Raw genomic sequence first — 25,739 nt, 5'->3', positions numbered from 1 at the left:
CTCCTAAACCTATCCCTCGCTCCTAAACCTATCCCTCGCTCCTAAACCTATCCCTCGCTCCTAACCCTATCCCTCGCTCCTAACCCTATCCCTCGCTCCTAAACCTATCCCTCGCTCCTAAACCTATCCCTCGCTCCTAAACCTATCCCTCGCTCCTAAACCTATCCCTCGCTCCCTATCCCTCGCTCCTAAACCTATCCTTCGCTCCTAAACCTATCCCTCGCTCCTAAACCTATCCCTCGCTCCTAAACCTATCCCTCGCTCCTAACCCTATCCCTCGCTCCCTATCCCTCGCTCCTAAACCTATCCCTCGCTCCTAACCCTATCCCTCTCTCCTAAACCTATCCCTCGCTCCTAACCCTATCCCTCGCTCCTAACCCTGTCCCTCGCTCCTAACCCTGTCCCTCGCTCCTAACCCTGTCCCTCGCTCCTAAACCTGTCCCTCGCTCCTAACCCTGTCCCTCGCTCCTAACCCTGTCCCTCGCTCCTAACCCTGTCCCTCGCTCCTAAACCTGTCCCTCGCTCCTAACCCTGTCCCTCGCTCCTAACCCTGTCCCTCGCTCCTAACCCTGCCCCTCGCTCCTAAACCTATCCCTCGCTCCTAACCCTGTCCCTCGCTCCTAACCCTGTCCCTCGCTCCTAAACCTATCCCTCGCTCCTAAACCTATCCCTCGCTCCTAAACCTATCCCTCGCTCCTAACCCTGTCCCTCGCTCCTAACCCTGTCCCTCGCTCCTAACCCTATCCCTCGCTCCTAACCCTATCCCTCGCTCCTAACCCTATCCCTCGCTCCTAAACCTATCCCTCGCTCCTAAACCTGTCCCTCGCTCCTAACCCTATCCCTCGCTCCTAAACCTGTCCCTCGCTCCTAACCCTATCCCTCGCTCCTAACCCTATCCCTCGCTCCTAACCCTATCCCTCGCTCCTAACCCTATCCCTCGCTCCTAAACCTGTCCCTCGCTCCTAACCCTATCCCTCGCTCCTAACCCTGTCCCTCGCTCCTAAACCTATCCCTCGCTCCCTATTCCTCGCTCCTAAACCTATCCCTCGCTCCTAAACCTATCCCTCGCTCCTAAACCTATCCCTCGCTCCTAACCCTGTCCCTCGCTCCTAACCCTGTCCCTCGCTCCTAACCCTGTCCCTCGCTCCTAACCCTATCCCTCGCTCCTAACCCTATCCCTCGCTCCTAAACCTATCCCTCGCTCCTAACCCTGTCCCTCGCTCCTAACCCTGTCCCTCGCTCCTAACCCTGTCCCTCGCTCCTAACCCTGTCCCTCGCTCCTAAACCTATCCCTCGCTCCTAACCCTGTCCCTCGCTCCTAACCCTGTCCCTCGCTCCTAACCCTATCCCTCGCTCCTAACCCTATCCCTCGCTCCTAACCCTATCCCTCTCTCCTAAACCTATCCCTCGCTCCTAAACCTATCCCTCGCTCCTAAACCTATCCCTCGCTCCTAACCCTATCCCTCGCTCCTAACCCTGTCCCTCGCTCCTAACCCTATCCCTCGCTCCTAACCCTGTCCCTCGCTCCTAAACCTATCCCTCGCTCCTAAACCTATCCCTCGCTCCTAAACCTATCCCTCGCTCCTAACTCTATCCCTCGCTCCTAAACCTATCCCTCGCTCCTAAACCTATCCCTCGCTCCTAAACCTATCCTTCGCTCCTAACCCTATCCCTCGCTCCTAACCCTGTCCCTCGCTCCTAAACCTATCCCTCGCTCCTAACCCTGTCCCTCGCTCCTAACCCTATCCTTCGCTCCTAACCCTGTCCCTCGCTCCTAACCCTATCCCTCGCTCCTAACCCTGTCCCTCGCTCCTAAACCTGTCCCTCGCTCCTAACCCTGTCCCTCGCTCCTAAACCTATCCCTCGCTCCTAACCCTGTCCCTCGCTCCTAACCCTGTCCCTCGCTCCTAAACCTATCCCTCGCTCCTAAACCTATCCCTCGCTCCTAAACCTATCCCTCGCTCCTAACCCTATCCCTCGCTCCTAACCCTATCCCTCGCTCCTAAACCTATCCCTCGCTCCTAACCCTATCCCTCGCTCCTAAACCTGTCCCTCGCTCCTAAACCTATCCCTCGCTCCTAAACCTATCCCTCGCTCCTAACCCTGTCCCTCGCTCCTAAACCTATCCCTCGCTCCTAACCCTATCCCTCGCTCCTAACCCTATCCCTCGCTCCTAACCCTATCCCTCGCTCCTAACCCTATCCCTCGCTCCTAACCCTATCCCTCGCTCCTAACCCTATCCCTCGCTCCTAAACCTATCCCTCGCTCCTAAACCTATCCCTCGCTCCTAACCCTATCCCTCGCTCCTAACCCTATCCCTCGCTCCTAACCCTATCCCTCGCTCCTAACCCTATCCCTCGCTCCTAAACCTATCCCTCGCTCCTAAACCTATCCCTCCTAACCCTGTCCCTCGCTCCTAAACCTATCCCTCGCTCCTAACCCTATCCCTCGCTCCTAAACCTATCCCTCGCTCCTAACCCTATCCCTCGCTCCTAACCCTATCCCTCGCTCCTAACCCTATCCCTCGCTCCTAACCCTATCCCTCGCTCCTAAACCTATCCCTCGCTCCTAACCCTATCCCTCGCTCCTAAACCTATCCCTCGCTCCTAACCCTATCCCTCGCTCCTAACCCTATCCCTCGCTCCTAAACCTATCCCTCGCTCCTAAACCTATCCCTCGCTCCTAAACCTATCCCTCGCTCCTAAACCTATCCCTCGCTCCTAACCCTATCCCTCGCTCCTAACCCTATCCCTCGCTCCTAAACCTATCCCTCGCTCCTAAACCTATCCCTCGCTCCTAAACCTATCCCTCGCTCCCTATCCCTCGCTCCTAAACCTATCCTTCGCTCCTAAACCTATCCCTCGCTCCTAAACCTATCCCTCGCTCCTAACCCTCGCTCCTAAACCTATCCTTCGCTCCTAAACCTATCCTTCGCTCCTAAACCTATCCCTCGCTCCTAAACCTATCCCTCGCTCCCTATCCCTCGCTCCTAAACCTATCCTTCGCTCCTAAACCTATCCCTCGCTCCTAAACCTATCCCTCGCTCCTAAACCTATCCCTCGCTCCCTATCCCTCGCTCCTAAACCTATCCCTCGCTCCTAACCCTATCCCTCTCTCCTAAACCTATCCCTCGCTCCTAACCCTATCCCTCGCTCCTAAACCTATCCCTCGCTCCCTATCCCTCGCTCCTAAACCTATCCCTCGCTCCTAACCCTGTCCCTCGCTCCTAAACCTATCCCTCGCTCCTAAACCTATCCCTCGCTCCTAACCCTATCCCTCGCTCCTAACCCTATCCCTCGCTCCCTATCCCTCGCTCCTAAACCTATCCCTCGCTCCTAAACCTGTCCCTCGCTCCTAACCCTATCCCTCGCTCCTAACCCTATCCCTCGCTCCTAACCCTGTCCCTCGCTCCTAAACCTATCCCTCGCTCCTAACCCTATCCCTCGCTCCTAAACCTATCCCTCGCTCCTAACCCTATCCCTCACTAATAAATGCTGGCCTAACCAACGATGCCCACATCCCGTTAGTAAATTTGAAAAAACACTCACCAGTTATAAAGACATAAATTACAACGGTTTATATAAGTCATGCCATCAGTACCACAGACTCGCTTTGTGAACATGGGGCAGACGGGGAGATCGGGGAAGTCATCACAATCTGGCTGGAAGAGAGAGAGAGACAAACAGATTCATTATTCACAAGCAAGAGGGCAGCACGGTAGCACAGCGGTTAGCACTGCGGCTTCACAGTGCCAGGGTCCCAGGTTCGATTCCCGGCTTGGGTCACTGTCTGTGCGGAGTCTGCACGTTCTCCCCGTGTCTGCGTGGGTTTCCTCCGGGTGCTCCGGTTTCCTCCCACAAGTCCCGCAAGACGTGCTGTTAGATAGAACATAGAACATAGAACAATACAGCGCAGTACAGGCCCTTCGGCCCACGATGTTGCACCGAAACAAAAGCCATCTAACCTACACTATGCCATTATCATCCATATGTTTATCCAATAAACTTTTAAATGCCCTCAATGTTGGCGAGTTCACTACTGTAGCAGGTAGGGCATTCCACGGCCTCACTACTCTTTGCGTAAAGAACCTACCTCTGACCTCTGTCCTATATCTATTACCCCTCAGTTTAAAGCTATGTCCCCTCGTGCCAGCCATTTCCATCCGCGGGAGAAGGCTCTCACTGTCCACCCTATCCAACCCCCTGATCATTTTGTATGCCTCTATTAAGTCTCCTCTTAACCTTCTTCTCTCCAACGAAAACAACCTCAAGTCCATCAGCCTTTCCTCATAAGATTTTCCCTCCATACCAGGCAACATCCTGGTAAATCTCCTCTGCACCCGCTCCAAAGCCTCCACGTCCTTCCTATAATGCGGTGACCAGAACTGTACGCAATACTCCAAATGCGGCCGTACCAGAGTTCTGTACAGCTGCAACATGACCTCCTGACTCCGGAACTCAATCCCTCTACCAATAAAGGCCAACACTCCATAGGCCTTCTTCACAACCCTATCAACCTGGGTGGCAACTTTCAGGGATCTATGTACATGGACACCTAGATCCCTCTGCTCATCCACACTTCGAAGAACTTTACCATTAGCCAAATATTCCGCATTCCTGTTATTCCTTCCAAAGTGAATCACCTCACACTTCTCTACATTAAACTCCATTTGCCACCTCTCAGCCCAGCTCTGCAGCTTATCTATGTCCCTCTGTACCCTGCTACATCCTTCCACACTGTCGACAACACCACCGACTTGAGTATCGTCTGCAAATTTACTCACCCACCCTTCTGCGCCTTCCTCTAGGTCATTGATAAAAATGACAAACAGCAATGGCCCCAGAACAGATCCTTGTGGTACTCCACTTGTAACTGAACTCCATTCTGAACATTTCCCATCAACCACCACCCTCTGTCTTCTTTCAGCTAGCCAATTTCTGATCCACATCTCTAAATCACCCTCAATCCCCAGCCTCCGTATTTTCTGCAATAGCCTACCGTGGGGAACCTTATCAAACGCTTTGCTGAAATCCATATACACCACATCAACTGCTCTACCCTCGTCTACCTGTTCAGTCACCTTCTCAAAGAACTCGATAAGGTTTGTGAGGCATGACCTACCCTTCACAAAGCCATGCTGACTATCCCTGATCATATTATTCCTATCTAGATGATTATAAATCTTGTCTCTTATAATCCCCTCCAAGAATTTACCCACTACAGACGTGAGGCTCACCGGTCTATAGTTGCTGGGGTTGTCTCTGCTCCCCTTTTTGAACAAAGGGACCACATTTGCTATCCTCCAGTCCTCTGGCACTATTCCTGTAGCCAATGATGACATAAAAATCAAAGCCAAAGGTCCAGCAATCTCTTCCCTGGCCTCCCAGAGAATCCTAGGATAAATCCCATCAGGCCCCGGGGACTTATCTATTTTCAGCCTGTCCAGAATTGCCAACACCTCTTCCCTACGTACCTCAATGCCATCTATTCTAATAGCCTGGGTCTCAGCATTCTCCTCCACAACATTATCTTTTTCCTGAGTGAATACTGACGAAAAATATTCATTTAGTATCTCGCCTATCTCTTCAGACTCCACACACAACTTCCCATCCCTGTGATGGATGAATTGGACATTCTGAATTCTCCTTCTGTGTTCAATTTACATAGATGATTTGGAGTTGGGGACCAAGGGCAATGTGTCCAAGTTTGCAGACGACACTAAGATAAGTGGTAAAGCAAAAAGTGCAGAGGATACTGGAAGTCTGCAGAGGGATTTGGATAGTTTAAGTGAATGGGCTAGGGTCTGGCAGATGGAATACAATGTTGACAAATGTGAGGTTATCCATTTTGGTAGGAATAACAGCAAAAGGGATTATTATTTAAATGATAAAATATTAAAACATGTTGCTGTGCAGAGAGACCTGGGTGTGCTAGTGCATGAGTCGCAAAAAGTTGGTTTACAGGTGCAACAGGTGATTAAGAAGGCAAATGGAGTTGTGTCCTTCATTGCTAGAGGGATGGAGTTTAATACTAGGGAGGTTATGCTGCAATTGTATAAGGTGTTAGTGAGACCACACCTGGAGTATTGTGTTCAGTTTTGGTCTCCTTACTTGAGAAAGGACGTACTGGCACTGGAGGGTGTGCAGAGGAGATTCACTAGGTTAATCCCAGAGCTGAAGGGGTTGGATTACGAGGAGAGGTTGAATAGACTGGGACTGTACTTGTTGGAATTTAGAAGGATGAGGGGGGATTGTATAGAAACATATAAGATTATGAAGGGAATAGATAGGATAGATGCGGGCAGGTTGTTTCCACTGGTGGGTGAAAGCAGAACTAGAGGCCATAGCCTCAAAATAAGGGGAAGTAGATTTAGGACTGAGTTTAGGAGGAACTTCTTCACCCACAGGGTTGTGAATCTATGGAATTCCTTGCCCAGTGAAGCAGTCGAGGCTCCTTCATGAAATGTTTTTAAGATAAAGAGAGATCGTTTTTTGAAGAATAAAGGGATTAAGGGTTATGGTGTTCGGGCCGGAAAGTGGAGCTGAGTCCACAAAAGATCAGCCATGATCTCATTGAATGGTGGAGCAGGTTCGAGGGGCCAGGTGGCCGACTCCTGCTCCGAGTTCTGATGTTCTTATGTACCCGAACAGGCGCCGGAATGTGGCGACTAGGGGATTTTCACAGTGACTTCATTGCAGTGTTAATGTCAGCCTACTTGTGACAATAATAAAGATTAAAAAGGAAAATTGAGTTAGCTAAAAGCATAAGATCTCACCCAGATTTATGGAATCAGGGATAAAGCTTTGGATTGGAGTTAGAGAGAGGAAACTGATTAAAAACCTCCCTGCCACAAGCAAAGAGCATTATTAATCCCGTTGCTGACAGCTCCAAGCGAAATCCGACCCACAAACTCACCTCCTCGTCAGAAGAATAGTTAGGGGAAGTTCGAACAATTCCCAGACCTGAAACAGACAAACACAGACTATTAACAATGAGAAGAGATGTACAGACCACTTGTAGTTAGTTACTAACTCAGCTGGCCAGAGGACCTTTAAAAGTGTCACAGAATCATAAAATCCCAATGCTGCAGAACAAAGCCATTCGACCCATCGACTCTGCACCGACCCTCCCAAAGAGCCCCTTCCCCAGGCCCACTCCCCCGCACTATCCCCGTAATCCCACCGAACATTTTTCACACTAAGGGGCAATTTATCGCGGCCAATCCAACTAACCTGCACATCTTTGGACTGTGGGAGGAAACCGGAGCACCCGGAGGAAACCCACGCACACACGGGGAGAACGTGCAGACTCCGCACAGACAGTGACCCAGCGGTGAATCGAACCTGGGACCCTGGAGCTGTGAGACAGCAGTGTTAGCCCGGGTCCCTGGCACTGTGAGGCAGCAGTGTTTGCCCGGGTCCCTGGCACTGTGAGGCAGCAGTGTTAACCCGGGTCCCTGGCACTGTGAGACAGCAGTGTTAGCCCGGGTCCCTGGCACTGTGAGGCAGCAGTGTTAACCCGGGTCCCTGGCTCTGTGAGACAGCAGTGTTAACCCGGGTACCAGGCATTGTGAGACAGCAGTGTTAACCCGGGTCCCTGGCTCTGTGAGACAGCAGTGTTAATCCGGGTCCCTGGCTCTGTGAGACAGCAGTGTTAACCCGGGTCCCTGGCACTGTGAAACAGCAGTGTTAACCCGGGTCCCTGGCACTGTGAGACAGCAGTGTTAACCCGGGTCCCTGGCACTGTGAGACAGCTGTGTTAACTCGGGTCCCTGGCACTGTGAGACAGCAGTGTTAACCCGGGTCCCTGGCACTGTGAGACAGCAGTGTTAACCCGGGTCCCTGGCACTGTGAGACAGCAGTGTTAACCCAGGTCCCTGGCACTGTGAGACAGCAGTGTTAACCCGGGTCCCGACACTGTGAGGCAGCAGTGTTAACCCGGGTCCCTGGCACTGTGAGACAGCTGTGTTAACTCGGGTCCCTGGCACTGTGAGACAGCAATGTTAACCCGGGTCCCTGGCACTGTGAGACAGCAGCGTTAACCCGGGTCCCTGGCACTGTGAGACAGCAGTGTTAACCCGGGTCCCTGGCACTGTGAGACAGCAGTGTTAACCCGGGTCCCTGGCACTGTGAGACAGCAGTGTTAACCCGGGTCCCTGGCACTGTGAGACAGCAGTGTTAACCCGTGTCCCTGGCACTGTGAGACAGCAGTGTTAACCAGGGTCCCTGGCTCTGTGAGACAGCAGTGTTAACCCGGGTCCCTGGCACTGTGAGACAGCAGTGTTAACCCGGGTCCCTGGCACTGTGAGACAGCAGTGTTAACCCAGGTCCCTGGCACTGTGAGGCAGCAGTGTTAACCCGGGTCCCTGGCACTGTGAGACAGCAGTGTTAACCCGGGTCCCTGGCACTGTGAGACAGCAGTGTTAACCCGTGTTCCTGGTACTGTGAGACAGCAGTGTTAACCCGGGTCCCTGGCACTGTGAGACAGCAGTGTTAACCCGGGTACCCGGCACTGTGAGACAGCAGTGTTAACCCGGGTCCCTGGCACTGTGAGACAGCAGTGTTAACCCGGGTCCTTGGCACAGTGAGACAGCAGTGTTAACCCGGGTCCCTGGCACTGTGAGACAGCAGTGTTAACCCGGGTACCCGGCACTGTGAGACAGCAGTGTTAACCCAGGTCCCTGGCACTGTGAGACAGCAGTGTTAACCCGGGTCCCTGGCACTGTGAGACAGCAGTGTTAACCCGGGTCCCTGGCACTGTGAGACAGCAGTGTTAACCCGGGTCCCTGGCACTGTGAGACAGCAGTGTTAACCCGGGTCCCTGGCACTGTGAGACAGCAGTGTTAACCCGGGTCCCTGGCACTGTGAGACAGCAGTGTTAACCCGGGTCCCTGGCGCTGTGAGACAGCAGTGTTAACCCGGGTCCCTGGCACTGTGGGACAGCAGTGTTATCCCGGGTCCCTTGCACAGTGAGACAGCAGTGTTAACCCGGGTCTCTGGTGCTGTGAGACAGCAGTGTTAACCCGGGTCCCTGGCACTGTGAGACAGCAGTGTTACCCCGGGTCCCTGGCACTGTGAGACAGCAGTGTTAAGCCGGGTCCCTGGCACTGTGAGACAGCAGTGTTAACCCGGGTCCCTGGCACTGTGAGACAGCAGTGTTAACCCAGGTCCCTGGCTCTGTGAGACAGCAGTGTTAATCCGGGTCCCTGGCACTGTGAGACAGCAGTGTTAACCCGGGTCCCTGGCACTGTGAAACAGCAGTGTTAACCCGGGTCCCTGGCACTGTGAGACAGCAGTGTTAACCCGGGTCCCTGGCACTGTGAGACAGCTGTGTTAACTCGGGTCCCTGGCACTGTGAGACAGCAGTGTTAACCCGGGTCCCTGGCACTGTGAGACAGCAGTGTTAACCCGGGTCCCTGGCACTGTGAGACAGCAGTGTTAACCCAGGTCCCTGGCACTGTGAGACAGCAGTGTTAACCCGGGTCCCGACACTGTGAGGCAGCAGTGTTAACCCGGGTCCCTGGCACTGTGAGACAGCTGTGTTAACTCGGGTCCCTGGCACTGTGAGACAGCAATGTTAACCCGGGTCCCTGGCACTGTGAGACAGCAGCGTTAACCCGGGTCCCTGGCACTGTGAGACAGCAGTGTTAACCCGGGTCCCTGGCACTGTGAGACAGCAGTGTTAACCCGGGTCCCTGGCACTGTGAGACAGCAGTGTTAACCCGGGTCCCTGGCACTGTGAGACAGCAGTGTTAACCCGGGTCCCTGGCACTGTGAGACAGCAGTGTTAACCCGGGTCCCTGGCACTGTGAGACAGCAGTGTTAACCCGGGTCCCTGGCACTGTGAGACAGCTGTGTTAACTCGGGTCCCTGGCACTGTGAGGCAGCAATGTTAACCCGAGTCCCTGGCACTGTGAGACAGCAGCGTTAACCCGGGTCCCTGGCACTGTGAGACAGCAGTGTTAACCCGGGTCCCTGGCACTGTGAGACAGCAGTGTTAACCCGGGTCCCTGGCACTGTGAGACAGCAGCGTTAACCCGGGTCCCTGGCTCTGTGAGACAGCAGTGTTAACCCGGGTCCCTGGCACTGTGAGACAGCAGTGTTAACCCGGGTCCCTGGCACTGTGAGACAGCAGTGTTAACCCGGGTCTCTGGCTCTGTGAGACAGCAGTGTTAATCGGGGCCCTGGCACTGTGAGACAGCAGTGTTAACCCGGGTCCCTGGCACTGTGAGACAGCAGTGTTAACCCGGGTCCCTGGCACTGTGAGACAGCAGTGTTAACCCGGGTCCCTGGCACTGTGAGGCAGCAGTGTTAACCCGGGTCCCTGGCACTGTGAGACAGCAGTGTTAACCCGGGTCCCTGGCACTGTGAGACAGCAGTGTTAACCCGTGTTCCTGGTACTGTGAGACAGCAGTGTTAACCCGGGTCCCTGGCACTGTGAGACAGCAGTGTTAACCCGGGTACCCGGCACTGTGAGACAGCAGTGTTAACCCGGGTCCCTGGCACTGTGAGACAGCAGTGTTAACCCGGGTCCCTGGCACAGTGAGACAGCAGTGTTAACCCGGGTCCCTGGCACTGTGAGACAGCAGTGTTAACCCGGGTACCCGGCACTGTGAGACAGCAGTGTTAACCCGGGTCCCTGGCACTGTGAGACAGCAGTGTTAACCCGGGTCCCTGGCACAGTGAGACAGCAGTGTTAACCCAGGTCCCTGGCACTGTGAGACAGCAGTGTTAACCCGGGTCCCTGGCACTGTGAGACAGCAGTGTTAACCCGGGTCCCTGGCACTGTGAGACAGCAGTGTTAACCCGGGTCCCTGGCGCTGTGAGACAGCAGTGTTAACCTGGGTCCCTGGCACTGTGAGACAGCAGTGTTAACCCGGGTCCCTGGCGCTGTGAGACAGCAGTGTTAACCCGGGTCCCTGGCACTGTGGGACAGCAGTGTTATCCCGGGTCCCTTGCACAGTGAGACAGCAGTGTTAACCCGGGTCTCTGGTGCTGTGAGACAGCAGTGTTAATCCGGGTCCCTGGCACTGTGAGACAGCAGTGTTACCCCGGGTCCCTGGCACTGTGAGACAGCAGTGTTAAGCCCGGTCCCTGGCACTGTGAGACAGCAGTGTTAACCCGGGTCCCTGGCACTGTGAGACAGCAGTGTTAACCCAGGTCCCTGGCTCTGTGAGACAGCAGTGTTAATCCGGGTCCCTGGCACTGTGAGACAGCAGTGTTAACCCGGGTCCCTGGCACTGTGAAACAGCAGTGTTAACCCGGGTCCCTGGCACTGTGAGACAGCAGTGTTAACCCGGGTCCCTGGCACTGTGAGACAGCTGTGTTAACTCGGGTCCCTGGCACTGTGAGACAGCAGTGTTAACCCGGGTCCCTGGCACTGTGAGACAGCAGTGTTAACCCGGGTCCCTGGCACTGTGGGACAGCAGTGTTAACCCAGGTCCCTGGCACTGTGAGACAGCAGTGTTAACCCGGGTCCCGACACTGTGAGGCAGCAGTGTTAACCCGGGTCCCTGGCACTGTGAGACAGCTGTGTTAACTCGGGTCCCTGGCACTGTGAGACAGCAATGTTAACCCGGGTCCCTGGCACTGTGAGACAGCAGCGTTAACCCGGGTCCCTGGCACTGTGAGACAGCAGTGTTAACCCGGGTCCCTGGCACTGTGAGACAGCAGTGTTAACCCGGGTCCCTGGCACTGTGAGACAGCAGTGTTAACCCGGGTCCCTGGCACTGTGAGACAGCAGTGTTAACCCGGGTCCCTGGCACTGTGAGACAGCAGTGTTAACCCGGGTCCCTGGCACTATGAGACAGCTGTGTTAACTCGGGTCCCTGGCACTGTGAGACAGCAATGTTAACCCGAGTCCCTGGCACTGTGAGACAGCAGCGTTAACCCGGGTCCCTGGCACTGTGAGACAGCAGTGTTAACCCGGGTCCCTGGCACTGTGAGACAGCAGTGTTAACCCGGGTCCCTGGCACTGTGAGACAGCAGCGTTAACCCGGGTCCCTGGCTCTGTGAGACAGCAGTGTTAACCCGGGTCCCTGGCACTGTGAGACAGCAGTGTTAACCCGGGTCCCTGGCACTGTGAGACAGCAGTGTTAACCCGGGTCTCTGGCTCTGTGAGACAGTAGTGTTAATCGGGGCCCTGGCACTGTGAGACAGCAGTGTTAACCCGGGTCCCTGGCACTGTGAGACAGCAGTGTTAACCCGGGTCCCTGGCACTGTGAGACAGCAGTGTTAACCCGGGTCCCTGGCACTGTGAGGCAGCAGTGTTAACCCGGGTCCCTGGCACTGTGAGACAACAGTGTTAACCCGGGTCCCTGGCACTGTGAGACAGCAGTGTTAACCCGGGTCCCTGGCACTGTGAAACAGCAGTGTTAACCCGGGTCCCTGGCACTGTGAGACAGCAGTGTTAACCCGGGTCGCTGGCACTGTGAGACAGCAGTGTTAACCCGGGTCCCTGGCACTGTGAAACAGCAGTGTTAACCCGGGTCCCTGGCTCTGTGAGACAGCAGTGTTAACCCGGGTCCCTGGCACTGTGAGACAGCAGTGTTAACCCGGGTCCCTGGCACTGTGAGACAGCAGTGTTAATCCGGGTCCCTGGCACTGTGAGGCAGCAGTGTTAACCCGGGTCCCTGGCACTGTGAGACAACAGTGTTAACCCGGGTCCCTGGCACTGTGAGACAGCAGTGTTAACCCGGGTCCCTGGCACTGTGAAACAGCAGTGTTAACCCGGGTCCCTGGCACTGTGAGACAGCAGTGTTAACCCGGGTCCCTGGCACTGTGAGACAGCAGTGTTAACCAGGGTCCCTGGCACTGTGAGACAGCAGTGTTAACCCGAGTCCCTGGCACTGTGAGACAGCAGTGTTAACCCAGGTCCCTGGCACTGTGAGACAGCAGTGTTAACCCGGGTCCCTGGCACTGTGAGACAGCAGTGTTAACCCGGGTCCCTGGCACTGCGGGACAGCAGTGTTAACCCGGGTCCCTGGGACTGTGAGACAGCATGTTAACCCGGGTCCCTGGCACTGTGAGACAGCAGTGTTAACCCGGGTCCCTGGCACTGTGAGACAGCAGTGTTAACCCGGGTCCCTGGCACTGCGGGACAGCAGTGTTAACCCGGGTCCCTGGGACTGTGAGACAGCATGTTAACCCGGGTCCCTGGCACTGTGAGGCAGCAGTGTTAACCCGGGTCCCTGGCACTGCGGGACAGCAGTGTTAACCCGGGTCCCTGGGACTGTGAGACAGCAGTGTTAACCCGGGTCCCTGGCGCTGAGACAGCAGTGTTAACCCGGGTCCCTGGCACTGCGGGACAGCAGTGTTAACCCGGGTCCCTGGGACTGTGAGACAGCAGTGTTAACCCGGGTCCCTGGCACTGTGAGACAGCAGTGTTAACCCGGGTCCCTGGCACTGTGAGACAGCAGTGTTAACCCGGGTCCCTGGCACTGTGAGACAGCAGTGTTAACCCGGGTCCCTGGCTCTGTGAGACAGCAGTGTTAACCCGGGTCCCTGGCACTGTGAGACAGCAGTGTTAACCCGGGTCCCTGGGACTGTGAGACAGCAGTGTTAACCCGGGTCCCTGGCACTGTGAGACAGCAGTGTTAACCCAGGTCCCGACACTGTGAGGCCTCAGAACCATGTTTGAAATCAAAACATTGTAAGTGGGAATCGATGTTCCCATAGGCTCAATGGTGCAAACGCCTCAGCACGTTACCCGGTCAATGTGGGGGATATAATGGGAACATCGATCACCGTCCGTTGCCTGGTTAATCTTGAATTTCTGAGCACATATCAAACACAACATCAGCATCTCAGTTCATTAGAATCGACACGATTGTGGCAAAAACATTAAAAAGATTAAAACACTTCTTTGCAACCTGACAAAGACATTTCGAGCTGTGCAGTCAAACAGGTGGGCACGCGGATCGTCCCGGCAATCAGTATTAAACCATGTGTGAAACTGCTCGACGTCACGTCCCGGCTCACTCCCACTTAAAATCTGCCTTAAAAACGTTGAGTTAGAGGGCAGCTCGGCAGCACAGTGGTTAGCACAGCTGCCTCACGGGGCAGCACAGTGGTTAGCACTGCTGCCTCACGGGGCAGCACAGTGGTTAGCACTGCTGCCTCACGGGGCAGCACAGTGGTTAGCACTGCTGCATCACGGGGCAGCACAGTGGTTAGCACTGCTGCCTCACGGGGCAGCACGGTGGTTAGCACAGCTTCCTCACGGGGCAGCACAGTGGTTAGCACTGCTGCCTCACGGGGCAGCACGGTGGTTAGCACTGCTGCCTCAGGGGGCAGCACAGTGGTTAGCACAGCTGCCTCACGGGGCAGCACGGTGGTTAGCACTGCTGCCTCACGGGGCAGCACGGTGGTTAGCACTGCTGCCTCACGGGGCAGCACGGTGGTTAGCACTGCTGCATCACGGGGCAGCACGGTGGTTAGCACTGCTGCCTCAGGGGGCAGCACAGTGGTTAGCACTGCTGCCTCACGGGGCAGCACGGTGGTTAGCACTGCTGCCTCAGGGGGCAGCACAGTGGTTAGCACTGCTGCCTCAGGGGGCAGCACAGTGGTTAGCACTGCTGCCTCACGGGGCGGCACAGTGGTTAGCACTGCTGCCTCACGGGGCAGCACGGTGGTTAGCACAGCTGCCTCACAGGGGTGGCACAGTGGTTAGCACTGCTGCCTCACGGGGCAGCACGGTGGTTAGCACAGCTTCCTCACGGGGCAGCACAGTGGTTAGCACTGCTGCCTCACGGGGCAGCACGGTGGTTAGCACTGCTGCCTCAGGGGGCAGCACAGTGGTTAGCACAGCTGCCTCACGGGGCAGCTCAGTGGTTAGCACTGCTGCCTCACGGGGCAGCACGGTGGTTAGCACTGCTGCCTCAGGGGGCAGCACAGTGGTTAGCACAGCTGCCTCACGGGGCAGCACAGTGGTTAGCACTGCTGTCTCACGGGGCAGCACAGTGGTTAGCACAGCTGCCTCACGGGGCAGCACGGTGGTTAGCACTGCTGCCTCACGGGGCAGCACAGTGGTTAGCACAGCTGCCTCACGGGCAGCACGGTGGTTAGCACTGCTGCCTCACGGGACAGCACAGTGGTTAGCACTGCTGCCTCACGGGGCAGCACAGTGGTTAGCACTGCCGCATCACGGGGCAGCACAGTGGTTAGCACTGCTGCCTCACGGGGCAGCACAGTGGTTAGCACTGCTGCCTCACGGGGCAGCACAGTGGTTAGCACTGCTGCATCACGGGGCAGCACAGTGGTTAGCACTGCTGCCTCACGGGGCAGCACAGTGGTTAGCACTGCTGCCTCACGGGGCAGCACAGTGGTTAGCACAGCTGCCTCACAGGGGTGGCACAGTGGTTAGCACTGCTGCCTCACCGGGCAGCACAGTGGTTAGCACTGCTGCCTCACGGGGCAGCACAGTGGTTAGCACTGCTGCCTCACGGGGCAGCACAGTGGTTAGCACTGCTGCATCACGGGGCAGCACAGTGGTTAGCACTGCTGCCTCACGGGGCAGCACAGTGGTTAGCACTGCTGCCTCACGGGGCAGCACAGTGGTTAGCACTGCTGCATCACGGGGCAGCACAGTGGTTAGCACTGCTGCCTCACGGGGCAGCACAGTGGTTAGCACTGCTGCCTCACGGGGCAGCACAGTGGTTAGCACAGCTGCCTCACAGGGGTGGCACAGTGGTTAGCACAGCTGCCTCACGGGGCAGCACAGTGGTTAGCACTGCTGCCTCACGGAGCAGCACAGTGGTTAGCACTGCTGCCTCACCGGGCAGCACAGTGGTTAGCACAGCTGCCTCACGGGGCAGCACAGTGGTTAGCACTGCTGCCTCACGGGGCAGCACGGTGGTTAGCACTGCTGCCTTCACGGGGCAGCACGGTGGTTAGCACTGCTGCCTCACGGGGCAGCACAGTGGTTAGCACCACGACCTCGTGGGCAGCACATTGGCTAGCACTGCCACATCACAGGCAGCACATTGGCTAGCACTGCCACGTCTCGGTGCAGCACGGTGGTTAGCACTGCTGCCTCACGGGGCAGCACAGTGGTTAGCACTGCTGCCTTCACGGGGCAGCACGGTGGTTAGCACTGCTGCCTCACGGGGCAGCACAGTGGTTAGCACCACGACCTCGTGGGCAGCACATTGGCTAGCACTGCCACATCACAGGCAGCACATTGGCTAGCACTGCCACGTCTCGGTGCAGCACGGTGGTTAGCACTGCTGCCTCACGGGGCAGCACAGTGGTTAGCACCATGGCCTCACATGGCAGCACATTGGCTAGCACTGCTGCATCACGGGCAGTACAGTGGTTAGCACTACTGCCTCGCGGCACAGCACAGTGGTTAGCACTGCTGTGTCACGGTGCCGAGGTCCCGGGTTTGATCCCGGCTCTGGGTCACTGTCCGTGTGGAGTTTGCACATTCTCTCCGAGTCTGCGTGTGTCTCACTCCCACAACCCAAAGATGTGCGGGGCAGGTTTATTGGCCGCGCTAAACTGCCCCTTAATTGGAAAGGAAGATAAATTGGGCACTCTGAATCTGAGTGACCCACAGCCTCCACCCCTCCCTGGGGAAGAAATTCCAAAGACCCGCGACCCTCTCAGTGCAAACATTTTTCCTCATCTTTGTCTGAAATGGGAGAACCCCCCCCCCACCCCGGCTGTGACCCCCCCCCCGGATGTGACCCCCTCCCCCCCACCCCGGCTGTGACCACCCCCCCCCCCCACCGGCTGTGACCACCCCCCCGGCAGTGACCAACCCCCACCCCGGCTGTGACCGCCCCCCCCCCAGCTGTGACACCCCCCCCGGGTGTGACCCCCCCCCCCCCCGGATGTGACCCCCTCACCCCACCGGCTGTGACCACCCCCCCCCCCTCCCCCGGCAGTGACCAACCCCCCCCCCCCGGCTGTGACCCCCCCCGGCTGTGACCCCCCCCCCCCCGGCTGTGACCCCCCACCCCGGCTGTGACCCCCCCCCCCCGGCCCGGATGTGACCCCCCCCCCGGCTGTGACACCCCCCCCCCCGGCCCGGATGTGACCCCCCCCCCGGCTGTGACCCCCCCCCCCCCCGGCCCGGATGTGACCCCCCCCCCCCCCGGCTGTGACACCCCCCCCCAGCTGTGACCCCCCCCCCCCGGCTGTGACCCCCCCTGGCTGTGACCCCCCCCCTCCCCGGCTGTGACCCCCCCCCCCCGGCTGTGACCCCCCCACCTCCACCCCCCACCCCACCCACATGCCTTTAGCGAAGAAGATATCCAGCCTGAACCAAAAGAATACGCAGGGCTCCAGATGTGGCGTCACTGAGGCAGTTGAAACTCCACTTCCCGACCTTTATTCACGATTCCCAACGCAATGAGGGACAAGAGAAGTCGGCTGAGAGACAGGGACACAGGGTAGGTACAGACGGGCATCTCTCAGGCTGGAGACGGGCTGAAGGTGGTTTCCCCCGGGGCTCAGTGTTCGGACCCTGGCTTTTTCTGATTAAAATAAATGATTTAGGGGTGGGTGTTGAAGTAAAAATCTTTTAATTTGCAGATGACACTAAGCCAGGGAGAATACGGAAGTGTGAGGATGATGGGGAGCGGCTTCAGAGGGACATTGACCAGGTGGCCAAATGGGCAGACACCTGGCAGGTGAACTTCAACGCAGAGAGATGGGAGGTGATGCATTTTGATAGCAGAAACACGGGGAGACAATACAGGCTCAACGGTACAACTGTGAGGGGAGTCCAGGAGCAGGGCGACCTCGGGGGTGAAGAGCATCATTCTCCGAAGGTGGCCAGGCAAGTTGAAACAGTTGTTAAGAAGGCTTAGAGCATCCTTGGGTTTATAAATAGAGGCACAGAGTATAAAAGCAAGGAGGTGATGCTGCACCTCCACAAATCATTGGCCTGACCACATTTGGAGTATTGTGTTCCGGTCTGGGCACCTTATTTAAGGAAGGATGTTAAAGCCCTGGAGAGAGTGCAGAGGAGATTTACTAGAATGATGCCAGGAATGAGGAATTTTAGGTACAAGGAAAGATTGGAGAAATTGGGCTTGTTCTCCTCGGAGCAGAGAAGATTAAGAGGCGGCCTTATTGAGGTGCTCTAAATTCCGAACAATTGTGGCAGGGTAAAAGAAGGATGTTCTGTTTCCACTGGTTGGTTTGTCAGTGACCAAGGGGTCACAATTTCAAGATGGTCAGCGAGAGAGCTGGGAGTGAGATGGGGAGAAACGTCTTTACTCAGAGCGCTGTTGGGGTTTGGAATGCGCTGCCTGGGAGAGGGGTGGAGGCGGATTCCACAGGAGGTTTCAAAAGAGAGCTGGAAATATATTTGAACGTGATGAATTTAGAGGGCGACGGAGGTGGGGCTGGGGAATGGGACTAGTTGGGTTGCTCCTTTGGGAGCCGGTGCTGACACGATGGGCAGAATGGCCGCCTTCCTGCATTCCATCTGCCGTCCTAAAGACTCAGTAAACCTGCAGACAAACTGTCCCTGAGTCACCGACCAGGACACCCAGATATTCCGTACCTCAGCGTTCTGCAATCTCTCTCCATCTCAATCATTTAATCTCCATTTGCCACAAGTCTGCCCACTCACCGACCCTGTCCATGTCCCTCAGGAGGAGTTCGACACCTCTTCGCAACTTACATTTCTATCTTTATGTGGTCAGCAGTTTGAGCTCCCATTCTCCCCCCACCTCCAATCACTGATATGGGTCGGAGATATGTGAGGTCCCAGCACTAAGCCCGATGGTACGCCACGAGGAACACACAGGACACAGGGGACAACTTCCCTACTCTCCCTCCAATAGTCACTCGAGGAGTTTTTAGGAATGCCTCGAAAGACAAGGAGGGAGTCTTCGATTAATGTCTGATCTGAAATACCCTCTGACAGTGCAGCACTCCCTCATTACTGACCATCTGACAGTGTGGCACTCCCTCAGTACTGACCCTCTGACAGTGCTGCACTCCCTCAGTACTGACCCTCTGACAGTGCGGCACTCCCTCAGTACTGACCCTCTGACAGTGCGGTACTCCCTCAGTACTGACCCTCTGACAGTGCAGCACTCCCTCAGCACTGACCCTCTGACAGTGCGGCACTCCCTCAGTACTGACCCTCTGACAGTGCGGGGCTCCCTCAGTACTGACCCTCTGACAGTGCGGCACTCCCTCAGTACTGACCCTCTGACACTGCGGCACTCCCTCAGTACTGACCCTTTGACAGTGCGGGGCTCCCTCAGTACTGACCCTCTGACAGTGCAGCACTCCCTCAGTACTGACCCTCTGACAGTGCAGCACTCCCTCAGTACTGACCCTCTGACAGTGCGGCACTCCCTCAGCACTGACCCTCTGACAGTGCGGCACTCCCTCAGTACTGACCCTCTGACAGTGCAGCACTCCCTCAGTACTGACCCTCTGACAGTGCGGCACTCCCTCAGTACTGACCCTCTGACAGTGCGGCGCTCCCTCAGTACTGACCCTCTGACAGTGCGGCGCTCCCTCAGCACTGACCCTCTGACAGTGCAGCACTCCCTCAGTACTGACCCTCTGACAGTGCAGCACTCCCTCAGTACTGACCCTCTGACAGTGCGGCACTCCCTCAGTACTGACCCTCTGACAGTGCGGCGCTCCCTCAGTACTGACCCTCTGACAGTGCTGCACTCCCTCAGTACTGACCCTCTGACAGTGCGGCACTCCCTCAGTACTGACCCTCTGACAGTGCGGCGCTCCCTCAGTACTGACCCTCTGACAGTGCGGCGCTCCCTCAGTACTGACCCTCTGACAGTGCAGCACTCCCTCATTACTGACCATCTGACAGTGCGGCACACCCTCAGTACTGACCCTCTGACAGTGCAGCACTCCCTCAGTACTGACCCTCTGACAGTGCGGCACTCCCTCAGTACTGACCCTCTGACAGTGCGGCACTCCCTCTGTACTGACCCTCTGACAGTGCGGCACTCCCTCAGTACTGACCGTCTGACAGTGCAGCACTCCCTCAGTACTGACCCTCTGACAGTGCGGCACTCCCTCAGTACTGACCCTCTGACAGTGCGGCACTCCCTCAGTACTGACCCTCTGACAGTGCGGCACTCCCTCAGTACTGACTCTCTGACAGTGCAGCACTCCCTCAGTACTGACCGTCTGACAGTGCGGCGCTCCCTCAGTACTGACCCTCTGACAGTGCAGCACTCCCTCAGTACTGACCCTCTGACAGTGCGGCACTCCCTCAGTACTGACCCTCTGACAGTGCAGCACTCCCTCAGTACTGACCCTCTGACAGTGCGGCGCTCCCTCAGTACTGACCCTCTGACAGTGCGGCGCTCCCTCAGTACTGACCCTCTGACAGTGCGACTCCCTCAGTACTGACCCTCTGACAGTGCGGCACTCCCTCAGTACTGACCCTCTGACAGTGCAGCGCCCCCCTCAGTACTGACCCTCTGACAGTGCGGCACTCCCTCAGTACTGACGATTTCATGTTAATCCTGACCCTTCTCTCCGTACCAAATCCGGAATCATTGCAGGGTGCCCCCCCCTGTTCAGCTCCCCCGTTTCCCGGAACGTGAATAGAACATAGAACATAGAACACTACAGCACAGTACAGGCCCTTCGGCCCTCGATGTTGCGCCGACCTGTGAAACCACTCTAAAGCCCATCTACACTATTCCCTTATTGTCCATATGTCTATCCGATGACCATTTGAATGCCCTTCGTGTTGGCGAGTGCACTACTGTTGCAGGCAGGGCATTCCACGCCCTTACTACTCTCTGAGTAAAGAACCTACCTCTGACATCTGTCCTATATCTATCTCCCCTCAATTTAAAGCTATGTCCCCTCGTGCTAGACATCACCATCCGAGGAAAAAGGCTCTCACTGTCTACCCTATCTAATCCTCTGATCATCTTGTTTGCCTCAATTAAGTCACCTCTTAACCTTCTTCTCTCTCACGAAAACAGCCTCAAGTCCCTCAGCCTTTTCTCATAAGATCTTCCCTCCATACCAGGCAACATTCTGGTAAATCTTCTCTGCACCCTTTCCAAAGCTTCCACGTCCTTCCTATAATGCGGTGACCAGGACTGTACGCAATACTCCAAATGCGGCCGCACCAGAGTTTTGTACAGCTGCAACATGACCTCATGGCTCCGAAACTCAATTCCTTTACCAATAAAAGCTAACACACCATACGCCTTCTTAACAACCCTCTCAACCTGGGTGGCAACTTTCAGGGATCTATGTACATGGACACCGAGATCTCTCTGCTCATCCACACTACCAAGAATCTTACCATTAGCCCAGTACTCTGTCTTCCTGTTATTCCTTCCAAAATGAATCACCTCACACTTTTCTGCATTAAACTCCATTTGCCACCTCTCAGCCCAGCGCTGCAGCTTATCTATGTCCCTCTGTAACTTGAACATCCTTCCGCACTGTCCACAACTCCACCAACTTTAGTGTCATCTGCAAATTTACTCACCCATCCTTCTACGCCCTCCTCCAGGTCATTTATAAAAATGACAAACAGCAGTGGCCCCAAAACAGATCCTTGTGGTACACCACTAGTAACTGGACTCCAGTCAGAACATTTCCCATCAACCACCACCTTTTGTCTTCTTCCAGCTAGCCAATTTCTGATCCAAACTGCTAAATCACCCTGAATCACATGCCTCCGTATTTTCTGTAGTAGCCGACTGTGGGGAACCTTATCAAACGCTTTACTGAAATCCATATACACCACATCAACTACTTTACCCTCATCCACCTGTTTGGTCACCTTCTCAAAGAACTCAATAAGGTTTGTGAGGCACGACCTACCCTTCACAAAACCGTGTTGACTATCTCTAATCAAATTATTCCTTTCCAGATGATTATACATCCCATCTCTTATAAACCTTTCCAAGATTTTGCCCACAACAGAAGTAAAGCTCACTGGTCTATAGTTACCGGGGTTGTCTCTACTCCCCTTCTTGAACAAGGGGACAACATTTGCTATCCTCCAGTCTTCTGGCACTATTCCTGTAGACAAAGATGACTTAAAGATCAAAGCCAAAGGCTCAGCAATCTCCTCCCTAGCTTCCCAGAGAATCCTAGGATAAATCCCATCCGGCCCAGGGGACTTATCTATTTTCACACTTTCCAGAATTGCTAACACCTCCTCCTTATGAACCTCAAGCCCTTCTAGTCTAGTAGCCTGAATCTCAGTATTCCCCTCGACAACATTGTCTTTTTCCTGTGTGAATACTGACAAAAAATATTCATTTAGCACCTCCCCTATCTCCTTGGACTCCAAGCACAACTTCCCACTACTGTCCTTGACTGGCCCTACTCTTACCCTAGTCATTCATTTATTCCTGACATATCTATAGAAAGCTTTAGGGTTATCCTTGATCCTACCTGCCAAAGACTTCTCATGTCCCCTCCTGGCTCTTCTTAGCTCTCTCTTTAGGTCCTTCCTAGCTAACTTGTAACTCTCAAGCGCTCTTACTGAACCTTCATGTCTCATCTTTACATAAGCCTCCTTCTTCCTCATGACAAGTGTTTCGACTGCTTTAGTAACCACGGTTCCCTCACTCGACCACTTCCTCCCTGCCTGACAGGTACATACTTATCAAGGACACGCAGTAGCTGTTCCTTGAACAAGCTCCACATTTCCATTGTGCCCATCCCCTGCAGTTTTCCTCTCCATCCGATGCATCCTAAGTCTTGCCTCATCGCATCATAATTGCCTTTCCCCCAGATATAACTCTTGCCCTGCGGTATATACCTATCCCTTTCCATCACTAAAGTAAACGTAATCGAATTGTGGTCACTATCACCAAAGTGCTCACCTACCTCCAAATCTAACACCTGTCCTGGTTCAATTACCCAGTACTAAATCCAATATGGCCTCGCCTCTCGTTGGCCTATCTGCATACTGTGTCAGGAAACCCTCCTGCACACATTGGACAAAAACGGACCCATCTAAAGTACTCGAACTATAGCGTTTCCAGTTAATATTTGGAAAGTTAAAGTCCCCCATAACAACTACCCTGTTGCTTTCGCTCCTATCCAGAATCATCTTTGCAATCCTTTCCTCTACATCTATGGAACTTTTCGGAGGCCTATAGAAAACCCCTAACAGGGTGACCTCTCCTTTCCTGTTTCTAACCTCAGCCCATACTACCTCAGTAGACGAGTCCTCATCAAACGTCCTTTCTGTCACCGTAATACTGTCCTTGACTAACAATGCCACCCCTCCCCCTCTTTTACCACCTTCCCTGAGCTTACTGAAATATCGAAACCCCGGCACCTGCAACAACCATTCCTGTCCCTGCTCTATCCATGTCTCCGAAATGGCCACAACATCGAAGTCCCAGGTACCAACCCATGCCGCAAGTTCACCCACCTTATTCCGGATGCTCCTGGCATTGAAGAAGACACACTTTAAAAAACCCTAACCACCTGCAACTTTGAAACCTTACTCATGACCTCACTACTCTCAACCTCCTGTATGCTGGAGCTACAATTCAGGTTCCCAAGCCCCTGCTGAACTAGTTTAAACCCTCCCGAAGAGCATTAGCAAATTTCCCCCCCAGGATATTGGTACCCCTCTGGTCCAGGTGTAGACCATCCCGTTTGTAGAGGTCCCAGCGACCCCAGAATGAGCCCCAATTGTCCAGAAATCTGGAACCCTCCCTCCTGCAGCCCCCCCCCCTGTGAATGAGGGGCTGGGACCCACCCCACCGACTCGGCCAAGCAACAGCGAGACTGGCAGTCAGGCAGTGCCGGTCTCCCACCCTCGCCTCCTGCTACGTCACGCCTCTTTGTGCCGCGGGGGAGCTTCCCGTGCTTGGCAACGGGGAGCCCGGAAGCCAAACCTTCCCTCTTATCCCCACCCTCGCCGCCCCTGCTTTCCCGCTGACAATCCCCCCCCCCCAAATCAACGGCCCGGATCCCTGGGCAGGACTCTCTGCGAGGGCCGTGCACCGTTTGCCGCGATTCTATCTCCCCCCCCGTGGAGAACTGCGCCCCCCCCGTTTCTATCGCCACGGAAACCTGGCTCTCGGCAGGTGACGAAAGAAAAGCTTGCCTATCCATCGCGCCCGCACAATCGCGCCATGTCCCAAACTGGCTCCAATGGCCGAGCCCCGAAATCGTAGCGAACCTCAAATCGAGACAGTTCTCCTTCGATTATCGCGCCGGACGGGAAGTTTAACGCCGTTTAAAACTGTTTCCAATCAGACCCGCTCCCTTGTACTAAAACCCAACACTTTGTCAGGTTTATAAATCCCTCTGGTTTTAATCAGTAACATGTATACCATTGAAGTCACTCACCGGTGAAAAGGAGGAACAGGACGGCAGTGATGGTGCAGGCTTGGTTGATCATCGCGGGACGTCTGAACAGTGAGCTGGACACTCTGCTGGGAACGCTCTTTATACCAGCTCCCGCATCCTGGTCCACTGGTCACAGGTCAGCGGCTCCATCAATCTGACACCCGCCCGGGGGGGGGCGGAAACCCACCTCTCTCCAAACGGCCGGCTCCTGGTGCTGCGTTCAAACGCGGGTGAGGGGAGCGGGGACTTGGCAGAAGCCGCAGTGGCCGAGGAAGGGCCCGGAACCCCCCCCTCGCCCGGGCTGAATCCTGCATCCCCTGCCCCATAGCCGTCTCCGAATTGGGTCAGGCCCGGGGGGGTGGTGGTGGACGACACACGGACTGTCGGGGTGAAAAGGTTGGCAGTTAGACCAGCCTTTGGAGCAGGGGGTACGCACACCTGTCTGGTACGTCCCCCCCCCCCCTCCTCCCACACATTCTCCTGTCGAGTGGACTCCAACGCAACAAGCGAGACCCTGGGGGAGGGGGAGGAGAGAGGCGGCAGGGGGGGGGGGGGGGGGGGGAACTCTTCAAAGACACCCTCACAGCCTCTTCGGAAAAGTCCAACATCCCCACCCACAGCTGGGGGCCCCTGGGCCGGGTCCCCTCGCTCGCAGGAGGGCACATTCACAGGCGACGTCCTGCGAGGGTCTGCCCAAGGTGAAGAGGGGGTGGGCTTGCTCACGTCGAGCTTCCTCCTTTTCGGGCGGATAGAATTTACCCCCCCCCCCCCCCACACACACCCCGCACTAACCCTACAATGATACCCCTGAATGGGAACAATCGAGGACACAGGGGACCTCTGAAAGAAAAGCTTTGGGAATGCTCAGCGAGGAGGGGCTGCAGACCCGACACTCCTGCTGCTCGGAATCCCCATCGCCGAAAACCCGATGAGAGTGAAGTTCCACATTGACAGAGGTGTGAATTGACGTGGAGGCTCTGCTCCGCACCCCAGACCAGCCCATTGGCTCACGCTCACTTTGAGGCCCATTCGGCTTTGGCAACTCCGACTCCTCGCAGCCCAGCCGATTCCTACTTCCTATTTCTCTGTTTCCCGAGCGACGCTACGTTTATGCATCACGGCTTAAAAACCTGCTCTGTTCTCGGCAATGTCCCGGCGGCAACGACAGCTGGTGCCTGTGGCGCACTCTTGACCCACGGACAGCTGTAGCATTGAAGGCACCTGGAAGGCATTAAGGTCAGGGTTGGGTGCGGAAAGGGGTCACAGAGCTGGCAGTCAGCTGGACCGTGGCAGGCAGGTGTCTCCGAGGGCAGTGCGGGAACAGCCATTCGTCTGGGTCGGGGGGGGGGGAGGGCGGACATAGAGCCGGCTCCCAAACACTCACATTGAAAGGCAAAACAATTGCTGATAACAATTGGTCACCAGGCAGTTCCCATTCCCCTA

The 25,739-nt window shown here is 55.6% G+C and overlaps 1 protein-coding gene and 1 long non-coding RNA gene across 2 annotated transcripts in view; one reads left to right on the top strand and one right to left on the bottom strand.

Moving 5' to 3' along the window:
- The window catches only part of LOC140400183 (REST corepressor 2-like), a 1,146,610-nt gene that overhangs the window by 876,143 nt on the left and 244,728 nt on the right, over window positions 1-25,739 (top strand). The window lies entirely within an intron of this gene.
- On the bottom strand, window positions 3,640-24,194 carry LOC140399831 (uncharacterized). Its single transcript, XR_011937899.1, has 3 exons — window positions 24,127-24,194; window positions 6,916-6,962; window positions 3,640-3,661 (listed from the first exon to the last, which is right to left on the bottom strand). It is a non-coding gene; the product is annotated as an uncharacterized lncRNA (long non-coding RNA).

Source organism: Scyliorhinus torazame, chromosome 24 (assembly GCF_047496885.1).
Source record: "Scyliorhinus torazame isolate Kashiwa2021f chromosome 24, sScyTor2.1, whole genome shotgun sequence".
NCBI lineage: Eukaryota > Metazoa > Chordata > Chondrichthyes > Carcharhiniformes > Scyliorhinidae > Scyliorhinus > Scyliorhinus torazame.
This window is presented reverse-complemented; position numbering and strand designations above follow the sequence as displayed.